At 38.9% G+C, this 19460-nt stretch overlaps 1 long non-coding RNA gene across 1 annotated transcript; it reads right to left on the reverse strand.

Annotated features, from left to right (window-relative positions):
• Positions 1–9027: 9027 nt before the first annotated feature.
• LOC308101693 lies at positions 9028–10484 on the reverse strand. Its single transcript, XR_013934538.1, has 3 exons — positions 10270–10484; positions 9294–9402; positions 9028–9066 (listed from the first exon to the last, which is right to left on the reverse strand). It is a non-coding gene; the product is annotated as an uncharacterized lncRNA (long non-coding RNA).
• Positions 10485–19460: the final 8976 nt, after the last annotated feature.

Raw genomic sequence — 19460 nt, forward strand, 5'->3', positions numbered from 1 at the left:
AGAGATGGGGAGACCCTTGTTACTGAACACTCTCTCTATAGAAGTGGTTTTTAACCTTTTTCATGCCAAGGACCCCTAAATTGATATAAATTTGGCCGTGGACCCCCATCTGAAAATGTTTTGTGCCAGGGACCCCCCAGAAGCAAAAATTTAAATACAAAATTTGCTTCAAATATATATATATATATATATATATATATTCAAAGATATGCACACATTTTCAAGATTCTTCAAAAATAGCAGATCTGCAAGCTCATAGCGCGGCTCTCTGAGCTTGCAGATCTGCTATTTTTGAATAGCCAAAGCTAAGTGGTTAAAAAACACTGCTCTATAGCAATGATTACATATCACAATCAGAAGCGCAGCCAGCGCCGCTGCTGAAAGACGGACCGAATGATAATAATAACTCAACGTCTGCTTAACGATAGCTGGATGGGCACTCGGGCAGAAACCTTCCCCCCAACAACACTTCCAAACATGTCCACTGTTGGAGCGTCACAAACTGCATGTACATCATCTGTTTAGGTGATTAACCGTTCAACAAAAGATGACTGGAGTGGGCAAACATGAGTCACCAAAAAAGTTCTGTCTCCTAACATTTGGGAGAGATTGAATTTAAAGTTGTACAATGCAGAATCACAAATAACGATTTTTAGCAACCTCTGCTGGTCACTACCGTCACTGCATACAATTTCTGTAGTCCTCGATTACCCAGAATTCCATTCGTTTTCACCGGAAGCCGGAAGCGTTTCAAAAAGCGATCTTTTAATTGTTTTATACTATCTACGGATCGTTTCTCTTAGCCAGTGGAGCATTAGTTACCATGAGCTGTGCTTTCTTTTTCTCTTCTTTTTCGATCTTCCAATCCTACATTCTCTTAAAATCAGCGTGAGGTTCCTTTTTGTTATTAGCGCGGTAGTTCCTGGCCAAACAGGAAACCGTTGCGGTAGTTCCTGGCCGACGTCATGACGTCGGCCAGGACGTCGGCCACGACGTCATGACGTTGGCCAGGAACGTCATTTTCCCGGGAAAGTCCCCCCCGTCCACGTTCAATAGAAAATATATAAATAAAAGGCTTCCGGGGGTGAAATTCATGGAGTGGGTGTTGTGAAACTTTTGCCACTCACAAAAGATATACAATTTAACTTTAGTTTTGTTGAAAACGTTACCTAGTATTACTTTAATGTTTGAACTACTATTAAATTAGACATTTTCAAGTACCGTAGCAGACTGGAATCGGAGAAGGATGTGCATATGTTTGAACATTATTTGAGTTCTTAACTTTGTTTGCTGTTGTAATTGTGAATTTCAAATGACTCTGTAATTTGTGCAGGACGACATGGCTATCTTTCTTTTTCTAATAGCCTATGGTGCTATAGCTACTTCTCAATAGACATACTGTAGGCCTATCGGCCCGTGTTGTCCCCCTCTCTGCTATTCAAAAATAGCAGATCTACAGGCTCATAGCATGGCACCGAGTGCCGCTCTATGAGCTTGTAGATCTGCTATTTTTTTTGTTAAATCGTGAAAATGTGTGCAAATCTATATATTTTGAAGGCAAACATTTGTAACTCAAATCGTTGCTTTGGGGGGTATTCTACAAATGTCTTCTAAATCCTAACGTTTCTATATCAGTGGTTCTCAAACTTTTTCATGTAAAGGACCCCATAATATGTATTTGTCCGCGGACCCCCATCTCAAAATATTTTGTTCCAGGGACCCCCAGAAGCAAAGATGTTTGATACAAATGTTCCCTTCCAGTGTTTTATACTCTTTCATACTATGATGTCATACTATGATGTCACGTGGCATAAACTGTCAATCCACATGCTCACGTGTTGCATGTGAGCTTGTAGATTGACTTTTTTTTTGCCACATGGCACCGTCGTAACAATAGCATTCATATATTAATGTTATTCATGTTAAAGCTGATTGTATGCATGATTATAGTTCATATATCATTTTATAATAAAGTTTGAAATGATACTTTGATTGATTGATTGATTGATTGATTGATTGAATACTTCATTAGTCAGAAATATAAACAGCATAAACACTATTATGTACAAAGGAGATGGGAATTTACATTGACCTCCCCTTGTGGTCTCCTGATAGATGTTTTTTCAGGCCAATTTTGAAAGAAACCAGTGTTATACATATTTTAATGAATGGTGTCAGGGTATTACATTGTGGTGACACAGCATTAGAATGAGAACTTTCACATGTTTGTTCTAAATGTGGGTGTTACCACATCATGGTGGCTCCCTCTAGTGGTGTGGCTGTGGTTGACACTCAGAAGTAGACAGGTACTGTATATGAGAGTATTGTCTCTTTGTCTAGTCAAATACCATAACAATTCAACCCCATAAACATGTACATTACTTCAATGAAATCCCTTCCAGGTAGTTGTGATACTTATGCTCAGAGGATCTGCTGGGATTGTGGATCAACTCTCATTATAAAGATGTAAGGATCTACTCTCATAATAAAGATGTAAGGATCTACTCTCATAATAAAGATGTAAGGATCTACTCTCATTATGAAGATGTAAGGATCTACTCTCATAATAAAGATGTAAGGATCTACTCTCATAATAAAGATGTAAGGATCTACTCTCATTATGAAGATGTAAGGATCTACTCTCATTATGAAGATGTAAGGATCTACTCTCATTATGAAGATGTAAGGATCTACTCTCATTATAAAGATGTAAGGATCTACTCTCATTATGAAGATGTAAGGATCTACTCTCATTATGAAGATGTAAGGATCTACTCTCATTATGAAGATGTAAGGATCTACTCTCATTATGAAGATGTAAGGATCTACTCTCATTATGAAGATGTAAGGATCTACTCTCATTATAAAGATGTAAGGATCTACTCTCATTATGAAGATGTAAGGATCTACTCTCATTATGAAGATGTAAGGATCTACTCTCATTATGAAGATGTAAGGATCTACTCTCATAATAAAGATGTAAGGATCTACTCTCATAATAAAGATGTAAGGATCTACTCTCATTATAAAGATGTAAGGATCTACTCTCATTATGAAGATGTAAGGATCTACTCTCATTATAAAGATGTAAGGATCTACTCTCATTATGAAGATGTAAGGATCTACTCTCATTATGAAGATGTAAGGATCTACTCTCATTATGAAGATGTAAGGATCTACTCTCATAATAAAGATGTAAGGATCTACTCTCATAATAAAGATTTAAGGCTACAGTGAAGAGTATCATTCGTTCTTATCCACTGCATGCTGACATTCACTCCAAAACCTTGTATAAGGAATTATTTGTAATATGAATTTGACACCAAGATAAAGGGTAGCTTGAAGCTGCAATTAAAAGGCAATACAACATTAAATATATGGATTAAGATAATGAAATAAGGCTGCATCAGGTTATGTTCAATAACACACACCCTCACCACACACCTTCTGCAGAATGTGGGCGACTGACTGTGAAGAAGAACGCAAATCCTACAATTACAGCTTACCCAATAAAAACACAAAATACACTCATGTGTATCTTTGTACAAATGTAGTTTTGTTTCTGAAAAACAGACGTCATTAATAGAGAATGTTATTTTATTATCAAAGCAAACTTATTACAAAGATGTTTGAATGAGTCACAGACAATTAAAGCAGCTCCTTATAAACAAAGTTATTCCCTCCACATCACAGACCTTTACTATGTTCTGTTTACTAAAGAGCTGGAGAGACAGAGAGACTCCTGTTACTGAACAAATGAATACTATCAGAATATAGAGCTACTGTATATGACACTTATTGTAAGAATGAAATGTACCCTACCTTTAATGAACAATATATGATACAGTGGATAAATACTGGATTTAATGAACAAATATGATACAGTAGATATATACTGGATTTAGCAAATAAGTTAATTTTCATTCACAGTAAGAATATAAACCAGACGACAACATACGTCACATCATAAGTTTACAGTGTAAATCAGTGGATGAAATTTGTTTTTGTGCAAGTTCTATCGTTTTGATTATTTATAGAAAAGAGGGGGATAAAGAAGGAATAAAAAATAAAGGGAAAAAAGAGACAACAATGTATCTACATTGTTTTTTCTTTCAATTTTGATCCCACGATTTTGTAACCCCATTTTTTACTCCCAGTGCCAATTGTCTATGTAATCCTGGGCACTACACTCCCTCTGCCAACCTAGGGAGGAATGTATCTACATATTGACACATAGCATATCCATCCATAAACATTTATGTACATGAGTGATGGCCGTTTTGATGTCCATCAGTGCTGTCTGTCTTATGGGATTGTTTGTCCAACTGCATGAGCAAAGAAGGAAACAACTGGTCGATGTAACAGAACGAAACACAGGCCTCATCACCCTCTCGTAGCGTGGACGTCACATACATCATAAAAAATCCACAAGACAAGTAAAAATTAAAAACAATAAAAACAAAAACCCAGTGATATAAAAATAACACTGTAGCATCGCATCGCACCATTTAGTTTACTTTCAGCTGTTGGAAGTTCAGTTTAGATCGTACTACTGTATGTGTAGCAGTGTTGATTTTGACAGCAAATTTTTATTCAGTTTTAGTCATAGTCTTTTGAATAAAATTCCATTTAGTTTTAGTCATATTTTAGTCACCTGAAATGTTTTACTGTTTTAGTCGACTAAATATCATACAATTATAGTCGACTAAATCTACAGTTGATTTAGTCGACTAAAATGTATGTTGGCGGTGCCTTGATGGCGTCGTAATGGCTGATTTTACACTTGGTTGCATGCTGAAAATAGCAGATCTACAAGCTCACAACGCGTCGCAGCGCGACGCGTTGTGAGCTTGTAGATCTGCTATTTTCAGAGCGCAACACCCGAGCACAACCAAACATAAAATGACTTAATGGTCTTTTAGTTCTACTGGATCTCTTCTCTAGATCCCTCACTAACATTTTAGTCTAGTTCTTATTTGTTGACGAAATTGTCATTATATTTAGTCTTAGTTTTAGTCATCACAGCTTAGTTTGTATTTAGTTTTTATCTAGTTTTCGTCAGTGAAAAAAGGTAGTCGACCAAAATTTTTCGTCATAGTTTTAGTGGACGAAATCAACACTAATGTGTAGTAGAGGTTTAGTCAAACTGAAGCTGTTTAGACCAATTATTTGTTTACAAACATTGAGACTGGGATTGAATGGGAGGCTCTATGTCCTCCCGGTGGAGACAACTAAATTGGGAGGGGAACATGTTTTGTCACTACAGGATACTGCATATTGGACTCTTTAATCATGAGAGTCCTTCAAGACACTGAGTCATTGAATACTGATTCTTCCATTGGTATAGACTGAAAAGTGTCTTTGTCTAAGGGTTTGTGGACTTTCACACCGAACATCTTCTGTTTGAAACATGTCCTCCAGGGTTGGCCTTGAGTTCCAGTCTTGTTTTTGGGCAAACTGGTAAACACATCCAAACAGATCAGGAAACATCACCATCAGGTCAACACTAGCTGCCTCTTCAGCACTGTGAACACAAAGACACATCTGATGGTGAACACACACACATCTACAGTGATATAACCATATAACTGTGTTAGTCTTATGGCCAAACTTCTCCTTTTATAAGCAGTAAAACTCATATTTAAGTTTGTGCTGTTTTTAAATGTAATTAAACTTACTAGTGCTCATGGAGATTGTGAATGAAGCGCAGCAGTCCAAACGAGTTCTCAGGGAACGACTTCATTTCATCCATCTTCAACTCAAGTGATAACTGGAAATAAATATACAGCTTATAAAATAAAAGGGACTTCATATTTTACACACACACACACACACACACACACACACACACACACACACACACACACACACACACACACACACACACACACACACACACACACACACACACACACACACACACGTAGAATATGACGTTTCCATGTATACCATTACAGAGACATCAGTATCCAATGAGAAAAACATACAGCTTGAAGATTAAATGAATGACTATGGAACATAAAGCTGGATATGAGCTTTAAATGATGCTTTAGTTACCTTGACAAGGCAAGTGTATTTTAAAAGCACATTTCATACACAAAGGCATTTAAAGGCATTACAAAGGTATTGTAAGGGAATGAAGAGATAATGCAATATTCATTCACTTCTAGTGTGTTTCACCAACTGAGGGCTCTGGTGAGACTGGAGACTGACTTAAGGCTGGGGTGCTGACATTTGTAAACATCTGTTGTCAGACCCCAACCAACAGGTCCCTGGCACCAACCTCCTAAGGAGACAGTGGTCTACGCTCAATCGATTCAGGACTGGACATGGCCCCTGCTTGGCCAGCCTTAACACATGGGGCAGTAGCTCAAGCCCACTGTGTGCTTGTGGAGAGGAGCAGACTATGGAGCACATCATAGAAGTGTGTCCTCTCCAAAGACTGAAAGGAGGATCAGTCACCCTCCATACAGCAGACCAGGAGGCAGCTGCTTGGCTTAAGGACTTTGCATTCTCTAAATAAAAAGCATTTAACATTATAGGCCTACATAATGTTGGATACATTTATCCAACACTATTAGTAATAAACTCACCTTGTGTTTCCATGTGTTCAACTGTCCCTGCTCAGCATACTGGTCCAGTACAGTGATGAGGTCCTTGTCATCATCTGGACAGTTCTCAACCTCCTTTCCAATCCTTCTCAAGTACTCTACTCTCCTGGAAAAAATATATATTGAATGCATTAGACTATAAAAAAAAGTACCTTCACACTGGATCAAACTGATTATGATGAACTGAAATAGTTCAGTTATCAGTGAATTAATACAATGTGGAAGGAATAAAGTTCCTATCATACCTCTCGTTTGTCCAGAAGTAGGGATGAGCCAAGCATTCCTCCACTCTAGGTCTTGTGTTTGGGTCTTTATTGATCATCCTCTCAATGAGATCCTTGGCGACCACATCCTGAAGATGCTCCAGGTTGTACTTTCCATCCAGAATGTTGCCTTCACATCTAGCGCCTTCACCAAATGGATGGTGTCCTCCAGACAGGATGTAGTATATCAACATCCCAGCCACCTTAAGAATGAGCAAGAAAATTGAGTAAGAACATTTTAATGTTGTTATTAATTAAATTGTTCTCACACAGAATAAAAAAACAACCTGGATATCGGTGCTTCTTTTATATGGGAATCGATCATTGTCCAACGTCTCCTTTGCCTTCCAGTGTTTAGTTCCTGCAACTTTTGTGACTAGGAATGTTTGTTCTTCGGGTAATTCTCGGCTTATTCCAAAATCTGATAGTCTTGCCTTGCTTTGAATATCTGCAAGGAAAATTGGGTATATCGACATAATAAATGGTTTTAGATAATAAATTCAGCATATGTTGCATATATTTCTGTCTGATATAATTTGCTCTTTTTTTTTCGTAGCTTACCAATCAAGACATTCTGGGGCTTGATATCGCGGTGGAGAATTTTAGGATCCTGGCGATGAAGAATATGTAAGCTCTGGAGAAACTGATTCGCAAGCTGTTTCCTCTCCAGTTCAGAAAGTTGTTCAGTGATGTATTCTGCCAGGGAGCATTCACATAGCTGAAGAGCAAGGTAACCAAAGTTCTCATCGTCTGCAAAGTCAACATATCGTACAATTGAAGGATGATCAAGCTTTGGAAGACGTAAAAACTCTTCTTCATGGATCAGTATATGATAGTACATTCTAGTCATTCTCTTCACTGCGACTTCAGTGCCATCATCTCTCAACCCCAAGTAGACCTCAGTTCCATCACTTCCCATTGCGATGCAGAATTCTTTATCGTTCACAAACACCAGACTCCCAACTTTGGTAACTTTACAGTCATCAATGTTTGCAAGCTTCTCTAACTGTGGCCTCCATCTTTTACTGACTGGGATCCATTTCCGTGGTTCTGGTGATGTAATAGGAATGATGTCATCTCTCTGCTCCTCCTCTTCTCCTGGCATGTTAGCATTGGATCCTAATAGCCCTGTAATGGTACACATGGACACATCATATTCTGTGATTTGTGTGTATTGTACGCACGCACGCACGCACACGCACGCACACACACACACACACACACACACACACACACACACACACACACACACACACACACACACACACACACACACACACACACACACACACACACACACACACACACACACACACACACACACACACACACACACACACACACACACACACACACACACACAGGTGTCATCCTGGACTCCACCCTCTCCTTCCAGTCACACATGAAATCCATCACCACATTTGTCGACCTAAAAATCATCTCCAGACTCCGTCCCTCACTCCCAGACCCTCATCTCTGTCTTCATCACCTCCTGTCTCGACTACTGCAATGAAGTCCTGTTCAGTTTACCCAGCAGAGCCCTGGACAGGCTCCAGTACGTGTAAAACTCAGCTGCCCAGGTTCTCACCCAGCCCTGGCAGCACATCACCACCACCCTTACCCACCTTATTTCATCACATACAAACTCCTTACCTACAAACCTCTGTAGTTACCTGTCTGATCTCTTACATCATCATACTCCGTCACAGACCCTACGGTCCTCTGCTCTCCAGCAGCAAAGCTTTTGGTGACAGAGCCTTCAGTGTGGCAGCCCCGCCCCCACCCTCTGGAACCCTGGATTCATTTACAGACATCTGTTCACCAAGACCTTTGACTGTAATCTATATCATCAATATATTGAAGTTACAGTGTTCTCACCCTGCAGGAAGATCTGTCCTTCATCTGAAACAATATGAAATATTGGATTATATTATCATTTATACTTGTGTAAAACTCATGTTCTTACACTCACAGTCAAAAGTTACATGCATGTAGACACGTACACGTACACGTACACACACACACACACACGAGGACACACACACGCACGCACGCACACGCACACACACACACACACACACACACACACACACACACACACACACACACACACACACACACACACACACACACACACACACACACACACTTACCTCCTTGACATATGATGGAGGCTGTGGCTTTGTCTCGTTCTGTAAAGTTGAGATGTGAGACAGTGAGAGGTCAGAGTGGAGACACTAATCATTTAGATCTTCACATTATCATATATATATATATATATATATATATATATATATATATATATATATATATATATATATATATATATATATATATATATACAGATGTCAAATATGGATTTGAAAGAAATGATCATGAAAGAAATATATAAGTTAACAAAAATAAGTTCAAGACTTACTAGTTTTCTTCTTCTTTTTCCAGTATAAATATCCCAGTATTGCTGCCACCAAGATGATGATCACTGTAATAATAATCCCTGCAATCACTCCTACAGTTGGTCCTCTCTCCTCCACTCCGGGAATCTTATCCTCTGAAAGACAGTGAGTCATGACACAACTGTTATAACATAATAATGAATCCATCAATTCTGCTGTGATGTTAAAATGGTTTAAGGCTCTGTCTCGTGACCCAAAGCTCACAGGTTTGATTCCTGTCTGGTCTCCATTAACAGCCATGTGTCCTGTATGGTACAGTAAGTCACTCTGGATAGATGTATCAAGAAGCTCTGAGAAAGACAACCTCTACTTTGTTGTGAGTCCAGAGTAAAAACAGCTTCACATGTGGATGAAGACCCGACTTTATGATGAAATGATAACCTGACGTAGTCGTTCACTTTGTAAGTTGTATGTTTTTTTTTTACACGGTCCAATGTACATAGTTTTAATAAATGGTTTAATAGTTGACAGTTATAGGTATATTGAACAGACATTATTTCCATATTAATGCATGATATACAGTAATAGTGCACAACTAATGTGATAAGATACATAACTGCACTACAACTATAGTAACAAGAAGGGATGGCAGATGTAAATGAGTTATAAAGCTCACTCTCGCAACGGTTGTGTTGTGCAAATATAGCAGGTAAAAAGTGTTGCAGGTAAAGAGTATTGCATGTACAGATTAAGGGTGCAACAGTTAATCAAATTAATAGATTTAATTGAAATATAAAACAATCGATAATCAATTTTAATAAAACTAAATCAATTTAATAAAATAATATCTATTTCTCTGTACGGCGTCCTCAGACGAGCCCTCCATCTAAACTAGTTTCATATCTTCATTAATCATTACAGTGACTGAATACAGTGTCACAGTATGACAGAGGTTCCTCAAGGTGTTAAACAGTGAAGGAAAGGTTCATTACCTGGGACTGGGATGACATGGTGTGTCTCAACAGTGTGGTTGATGTGTGGTAGGTGAACTCTACAGGTCACATGACCTGCTCGCATCACGGTCACGTTCTTCTGGACAACATAACAGTGTTCAGAAGGTTTCTCTGTCACTGAGGGTTCAGCATTGATGTTGTTTCCATCTCTGTCCAGCCAAGACATCTCAGGTTCAGGAAACCAGCACCCAGAATCACATATCAAAGATAATACATCGTCTTTTTGTACGGAGATCACTGGCTGAGACACAGTCACTGCAAAAACAAATAAACACATCACCAGTCAGACTTTGATTATGAATCAGTCAGTCAGCTATAGCCAGCAATGTTGGGCTTGTTACTAAAAAAGTAAATTACTACTCATTACTCTTTTAAAAAGTAATATTATCACTCTACTTATTATTCCCTGCACAATAAGTAGTTAAATGTCGTACTCCTTTTACTTTTCTTAATCCTTTTACTTATTACTCTTCCGTTACAACAACCCTCACGTTTTGTAATTGCATCCTTTTCCAACGGGTCCATTTGGTTACATTTGTAAAATCATCAGAGTTCAATTCTATACGACCCCCAGATAAAATGATCATTTATGAGCCATTTATACACTTAGATGAAAGTTGTTCTTAAGAATGTAAATCTCAGAGACACAAATTATACTTTAGATTACACTACAATTATTTGACAGCTTTATTTACAAGTTTGCAGATTTAGATGATATATATTCATATAGATATTATTATTATTATTATTATTATTATTATAATGAGGATGCACTTTTACAACTCATTTACTACTTTTGATGCTGTAAGTTTATTTTGATGCCGATACTTTTGCACTTTTATTATTATAATAATAATAATTATTATTACTACTTTTACCCAAATACAATTTTGACTACCGGCCTTTCACTTGTAGCAGAGTATTTCTACATTGTGGTATCGATACTTTTACTTAAGTAAAAAACTATCTGAGTACTTCTTCCACCGCTGTCAGTGTGTGAGTCTCTCTCAGTCAGCCTGACTCACTGATAGGACCCTGAGCCTTTTAGTATTGACTTAATGACAGCTATGTTGTCATGATCTTTATTGTTGTTTTTACATCCATTGTTTTATGAACAGTAAATCTTACCAACAAGGAGCTGGATAGAACTGACGTTCAGGCCTGGAACAGAACACCAGTACGTCCCCTCATCTGAGAGCTTCACCCTGGTCAGCTTCAGTGAGATGTTACCATGAGACAACTCATCATGAAACAGAGACGTCCTGTGTTTGTACAACGGGTTCAGACCGTCAGTATTTACACGTCCATTGAAGAGGATATGCACAAACGTTGGCTTCAGGTCAGGTCTCCTCCACATCACCGACACCCTCCTCATGTTGATGGGTGGTTCAGTGTGACAAGGAAGGATGACATCATCTCCCACTATGGCCATCACAGGCTGAGATGACCCTATGACCTGACGTCCTTAAAACAAAACAATGTATTTAGAGTAGAGTTATTAATATGTAATGTATAATGTGTATTTAGACAAATGTACAGTGTGTTGTGTGTGGTGTCGGGTCTGGATCTCATCCTGGTGAAATCTCAGTGTGTGATCAATCATATAGTGTGATATAAAACCACTAAATATTATGTGAGACAATTTCATGAAAGAGAGTTGATATAGTATAGTGAGAAACGGTCTATGTTGTTGTTTTTTACAATGTGTTGTTTAGGACCACAGTTCAATGTACATAGTTTTAATAAATGGTTTAATAGTTGACAGTTAGGTATTGATTAAACATTATTTCCATGTTAGTGCAGGACATAATAATGCACAACCTTCTATAGTAAGAAGAAGGCTGGCAGATGTAAATGAGTTATAGCTCACTCTGGCCCAACGGTTGTGTTGTGCAAATATAGCAGGTACAGAGTATTGTATGTACAGATTAAGGGTGCAACCGTTAATCAAATTAATATATTTAATTGAAATATAAAACATAATCGATAATCAATTGTAATTAATAAGGATAATACATTTAATAAAAAAATATTTATTTCTCTGTACATCGTCCTCAGACGAGCCCTCCATATGTGTCTCCAGTCATTTCCATTCTCCATACATCTGTCCAGTTTGTTGAAAAAAAACATCTATTTCTCTGTACATCGTCCTCAGACGAGCCCTCCATCTGTGTCTCCAGTCATCTCCATTCTCCATACATCTGTCCAGTTTGTTTGTGCTTTTTACACCATCTTTCTTTAATTAGCACATCCACATATGTAGGTGTGGGACGTGCTTTTGATCAATGACCGTTAATCACATGGAGCATTCACAATTATCACTCTGCAATCGACTCTTCTTATTTCTTAGAGTTATCAAACTAGTTCCAAACCTTCATTAATCATTACAGTGAGTGAATACAGTCTTACAGTATGACAGAGGTGTTTACAGAGGTTCCTCAAGGTGTTAAACAGTGAAGGAAAGGTTCATTACCTGGTTTAACACTGACAGTGTGGTTGAAGTGTGGTAGGTGAACTCTACAGGTCACATACTCTAGAGCCACTGTCACAGTCCTCTGGACAACATAACAGTGAGCTGAAGGTTTCTCTGTCACTGAGGGTTCAGCAGTGATGTTGTTTCCATCACTGTCCAACCAAGACATCTCAGGTTCAGGAAACCAGCACTCAGAATCACATCTCCAAGATAAAAGATCACCTTTTACTCCAGTTAAAGAGATCACTGGCTGAGACACAGACCCTGCAAAAACACATAAACAGATCATCAGTCATTATCAGTCAGTCAGTCAGTCAGTCAGTCAGTATCAGTCATTATCAGTCAGTCAGTCAGTCAGTTGGGTTTGTTACCCAAAAAAATAGTAATTTATCATTGAACATTTTCAAATCAGCCTCATGGTGGCGCTATAGACCCCTTAAAAGACGACGTCACTCTGGTTGCAAGCGTCATACTGCGCAAGCGTCAAACCCATTCTGCCAGGTCTCGCTAGGGCGCGCAGCACTAGCCAACACACAAGAGGGGGTTGGGGTGTGCTGAAACCAGCGCACCCCGAAACAACAGGCTGAGAATTGATTGCATGAAACAATCACCTGTGCATCCAGTCTCAATGTTGGTAAACAAATAATTGGTCGATAACAGGCCGATTCGTGTTTTTACCTATAACTGCACCGATCTGTGTAAAAGTTTGTCTGCGTCTCTCTTTGCCCTGCATTTTTCACATGCCTTTTATAGCGCCACCAGGAGGCTGACTTATGTAAAACACATTTTTTGATATTAAGCCTTCAGATTTTATCCAAATTTAAACAGACCCCCAGATAAAAAATATAATTTATAAGCCATTTAGACAAGGAATACACTTAGATGAAAGTTGTGCTTAAAAATACAAATCTCAGAGACACATATTGTACTTTTGATTACACTACAATTATTTGACAGCTTTATTTACAAGTTTTCAGATTTAGATAATATATATTAATATAGATTATTATAATGAGTAACCACTTTTACAACTCATTTACTACTTTTGATGCTGTAAGTATATTTTGATGCTGATACTTTTGCACTTTTATCATTATTATTATTATTATATTATTATTATTATTATTATTATTATTATTATTATTATTATTATTATTATCATTATTAATTTTACCCAAGTAAAATTTTGTCTACAGGCCTTTCACTTGTAGCAGAGTATTTCTACATTGTGGTATTGATACTTTTACTTTCTTCCACTGCTGTCAGTGTGTGAGTCTCTCTCAGTCAGCCTGACTCACTGATAGGACCCTGAGCCTTTTAGTATTGACTTAATGACAGCTATGTTGTCATGCTCTTTATTGTTGTTTTTACATCCATTGTTTTATGAACAATAAATCTTACCAACAAGGAGCTGGATAAAACTGAGGCTGATCAGGTCTGGAACAAAACACTTGTACGTCCCCTGGTCTGAGAGCTTCACCTTGGTCAGCTTCAGTGAGATGTTACCACGACGCAACTCATCATGAAACAGAGACGTCCTGTGTTTGTACAACGGGTTCAGACCGTCAGTATTTACACGTCCATTGAAGAGGAGATGCACAAACGTTGGCTCCAGGTCAGGTCTCATCCACGCCACCCTCCTCTCCTCCATGTTGACAGATGGTTCAGTGTGACAAGGAAGGATGACATCATCTCCCACAATGGCCATCACAGGCTGAGATGACCCTATGACCTGACGTCCTTAAAACAAAACAATGTATTTAGAGTAGAGATATTAATCTGTAATGTATAATGTGTATTTAGACAAATGTACAGTGTGTTGTGTGTGGTGTCGGGTCTGGATCTCATCCTGGTGAAATCTCAGTGTGTGATCAATCATATAGTGTGATATAAAACCACTAAATATTATGTGAGACAATTTCATGAAAGAGAGTTGCTATAGTATAGTGAGAAACGGTCTATGTTGTTGTTTTTTACAATGTGTTGTTTAGGACCACAGTTCAATGTACATAGTTTTAATAAATGGTTTAATAGTTGACAGTTAGGTATTGATTAAACATTATTTCCATGTTAGTGCAGGACATAATAATGCACAACCTTCTATAGTAAGAAGAAGTATTGTATGTACAGATTAAGGGTGCAACAGTTAATCCAATTAATATATTTAATTGAAATATAAAACATAATCGATAATCAATTTTAATTAAAAAGGACAATCAATTTAATGAAAAACATCTATTTCTCTGTACATCGTCCTCAGACGAGCCCTCCATCTGTGTCTCCAGTCATCTCCATTCTCCATACATCTGTCCAGTTTGTTTGTGCTTTTTACACCATCTTTCTTTAATTAGCACATCCACATATGTAGGTGTGGGACGTGCTTTTGATCAATGACCGTTAATCACATGGAGCATTCACAATTATCACTCTGCAATCGACTCTTCTTATTTCTTAGAGTTATCAAACTAGTTCCAAACCTTCATTAATCATTACAGTGACAGGATACAGTCTTACAGTATGACAGAAGTGTTTACAGAGGTTCCTCAAGGTGTTAAACAGTGAAGGAAAGGTTCATTACCTGGTTTAACACTGACAGTGTGGTTGATGTGTGGTAGGTGAACTCTACAGGTCACATAATCTAAAGCCCCTGGCACAGTCCTCTGGACAACATAACAGTGATCTGAAGGTGTCTCTGTCACTGAGGGTTCAGCATTGATGTTGTTTCCATCACTGTCCAGCCAAGACATCTCAGGTTCAGGAAACCAGCACCCAGAATCACATCTCAGAGATAAAAGATCATCTTTTCTACCAATGAAAGAGATCACTGGCTGAGACACAGACCCTACAAAAACACATAAACAGATCATCAGTCAGTCAGTCAGTCAGTCAGTCAGTTAGCAGTTGGGCTTGTTACAAAAAAGTAATTTATGACGCATTACTCTTTTAAAAAGTAATATTATCACTTTACTTATTCCCTGCCCTACATGACATAGGTCTAGGACTCTAGGTCAGTGTATATCAACCCTGGCAAACGTCCCAATTTTGGGCCGGGGCTACTGCTGAGGTGTGCCACGCCGTTTGAAGGAGGTTTGAAAATAAATCATTTTGAAAAAAAAAAACAATAATAATAATCAGGCATGCAAACAGCCCCGAGGTGAAAAGGGTGACAACATGCTGTTTTTCTTCGGGTCAGGTGTCACACTATTGCCCTATTTGGATTCAAAACGGCTAGTGGAAGCTGAAAAGCTACAAGTTTGCATGTCTGAATAATGCAAAAACAGAAATATTTGTTTGCATTTGCTTTTTTCTCCCCCATATATTTTCATGATAAAAAAGTGCGTATCGTATCGAAATCGTATCGAAGTTGTGTGCCCAATATCGTATCGTTTCGTGAAATGTGAAAATCGGCACACCCCTAGTGTGTGTATATAGATATACCGTATATATATATATATATATAATTATATATACCGTATATCTAGGTGTGCCCTGGGATTTTTTGGCTATGCCAGGTGTGCCTTGGCACAAAAAAGGTTGATAGACACTGCTCTAGGTCATACAAGCCATTTAGACAAGGAATATACACTTAGATGAAAGTTGTGCTTAAGAATGCAAATCTCAGAGGCACATACTGTACTTTTGATTACACTACAATTATTTGACAGCTTTATTTACAAGTTTGCAGATTTAGATAATATATATTAATATATATTTTATTATTATAATGAGGATCCACTTTTACAACTCATTTACTACTTTTGATGCTCTAATTGTATTTTGATGCAGATACTTTTGCACTTTTATTATTATTATATTATAATAATAATAATTATTATTATTATCACTTTTACCCAAGTAAAATCTTGAATACAGGCCTTTCACCTTTTTTGAATACAGTGGTGGAAGTACTTCTTCCACCGCTGTCAGTGTGTGAGGCTCTCTCAGTCAGCCTGACTCACTTATCATTTTTTATCCCTCGATTTTGTAACTCTTTTTTCACCCAGTGCCAATTTGCTAAGTGATCCTGGGCACTACACTCCCCACACCAGCCTAGGCCAGGGCCGAGCTCACGCCTCCTTCAGTGCATGTCCTGGAAAAGACAGTTTATGCTCAACTGCAACTGTTTTTAAATACCCACGACATCTATGAAAAATTTCAGTCCGGTTTTAGATCAGGTCACAGCACAGAATCGGCACTCTTAAGAGTTTTTAATGACCTTCTTTTAACTGTAGACTCTGGCAGCCCAGCTGTCCTGGTTCTGCTTAACTTGACAGCCGCTTTTGACACGGTAGACCACAAAATTTTATTAGCGCGTCTCAAATATAATGTAGGCATTACTGGCACCGCCTTACAGTGGTTTAAATCTTATTTAACAAATAGGAGTTTTTCCGTCAAACTTGGGGAATTCTCATCCTCTATGGCCCCTCTGACCTGTGGAGTCCCTCAAGGCTCAATCCTGGGCCCCATACTCTTTTTATTATATATACTTCCCCTAGGTGAAATCATAGCCAAACATAATATATCTTTTCATTGCTTCGCCGACGACATCCAAATTTATCTGCCCCTTAAGCCAAAAGATAATAACCCAGATCATAACCCATCACAATTACTACAGGATTGCCTAGCAGACATCAAATCTTGGATGAGCTCAAATTTTCTTAATTTAAACGACAGCAAGACAGAAATCATAATTTTCGGCCCCGATTCTCCCATTCCTCCACCCGTCATCCTTGGTCCCCTTAGCACCTATAATCGCTCCTCTGTAAAAAATCTTGGTGTCACTCTAGATTCAGCACTCAAATTAGATAAACAGGTTAGCTCGGTCGTTAAAACCAGCTTCTTTCACCTCAGACTCCTAGCCAAGATCAAGCCCTATCTCTCGCAACATGACTTCGAGAGGGTCATCCATGCTTTTATTTCGTCAAGACTGGATTATTGCAATTCTTTATATATAGGCATTGACCAATCTTTGCTGAGGCGCCTGCAGTTGGTCCAAAACGCTGCTGCCCGTCTCCTCACTGGGACAAAGAAGCGTGACCACATCACTCCAGTTTTAGCCTCGCTCCATTGGCTCCCTGTCCGTTTTCGAATAGATTTTAAAATTTTAATGTTCGTTTTTAAAATTCGAAATGGGTTGGCACCCCCGTCCCTTGCCGATCTAATTTCTAATCATTCTCCACTCAGAGCCTTGAGGTCGGCTGACCAGCTACTGCTGGAGGTGCCGGCAACACCCACGAAAAAAACCAGGGGTGACCGGGCCTTTGCAGTGGCTGCCCCCAGGCTCTGGAATATTCTGCCCCTGCATATCAAAGCGGCCCAGTCGCTAGCTACCTTTAAATCTCAACTAAAGACTCATTTTTTCTCCCTGGCTTATAGTGCCATCTGATGTATCCCTTGATTTGTTTTTATTTGCACTTAATTTTTGTTTGCTACATCTGCTTACTTTGCATTGTTTGCTCTTTGTTGTGTTTTTTACCTGTACAGCACTTTGTTTGATTCCGTCATGTGAAATGTGCTATATAAATAAACCTTGATTGATTGATTGATTGATGAGAGCCAACTGACCTTCTTGTCACCTGACAGGAGAGTTTCCCTGGTTGGACGTAGCGCGTGGAAGGAACACGTTATTCCAACCAGTTCCTTTCCCCTCCATCAGTCACCCCGGCTGACCAGGGGGAGGCAGTATAGTGACCAGGATTACTACATGTTTTTGTGAGGGTATTAACTACCCTAGGAGACATGGGGAGAACATGCAAACTCCACACAGAGTGGGCCCTTTCGCCAACCCCACCTAGGGTTTGGGCACTTATGACGCGGAGGAGAAGACACGCCCCCAGCGCCCACAGCGTCCCCGGCGGGAATCGAACCCAGGACCTTCTAGCTGTGAGGCTACAGCGCTACCGACTGTGCCACCGTGCCCCCCCACCCCCCAGCCTGACTCACTGATAGGACCCTGAGCCTTTTAGTATTGACTTAATGACAGCTATGTTGTCATGATCTTTATTGTTGTTTTTACATCCATTGTTTTATGAACAGTAAATCTTACCAACAAGGAGCTGGATAGAACTGCTGCTGTTCAAGTGTGGAACATAACACATGTACGTCCCCTCGTCTGAGAGCTTCACCCTGGTCAGCTTCAGTGAGATGTTACCATGAGACAACTGCTCATCAAACAGAGACGTCCTCTGTTTGTATGACAGGTTCAGATTGTTAGTCCCGACACGTCCATTAGCGAGAATGTGCACAAAAAAAGGATTCAGGTCATCTCTCCCCCATATCACCGTCCCCCTCTCCATGTTCTCAGGTGGTTCAATGTGACAAGGAAGGATGACATCATCTCCCACCATGGCCATCACAGGCTGAGATGACCCTATGACCTGAGGTTGTCCTTAAAACAAAACAATGTATTTAGAGTAGAGATATTAATCTGTAATGTTTAATGTGTATTTAGACAAATGTACAGTGTGTTGTGTGTGGTGTCGGGTCTGGATCTCATCCTGGTGAAATCTCAGTGTGTGATCATCAATCATAGTGTGATATAAAACCACTAGATATTATGACAGACGATTTCAACAAAGAGAGTTAATATAGTAAAGTGTGAAATAAATACATGAAGATTTGATGATCTGATTACTCCCCCGACCACAGGTAAGCCTACTACAGTGTAGTAGGCCTACCTGACATTATGTGTCCACTCCTAATCC

This window comes from Gymnoscopelus braueri, assembly GCF_963280865.1.
Source record: "Gymnoscopelus braueri genome assembly, chromosome: 15".
In the NCBI taxonomy this organism is placed as follows: domain Eukaryota; kingdom Metazoa; phylum Chordata; class Actinopteri; order Myctophiformes; family Myctophidae; genus Gymnoscopelus; species Gymnoscopelus braueri.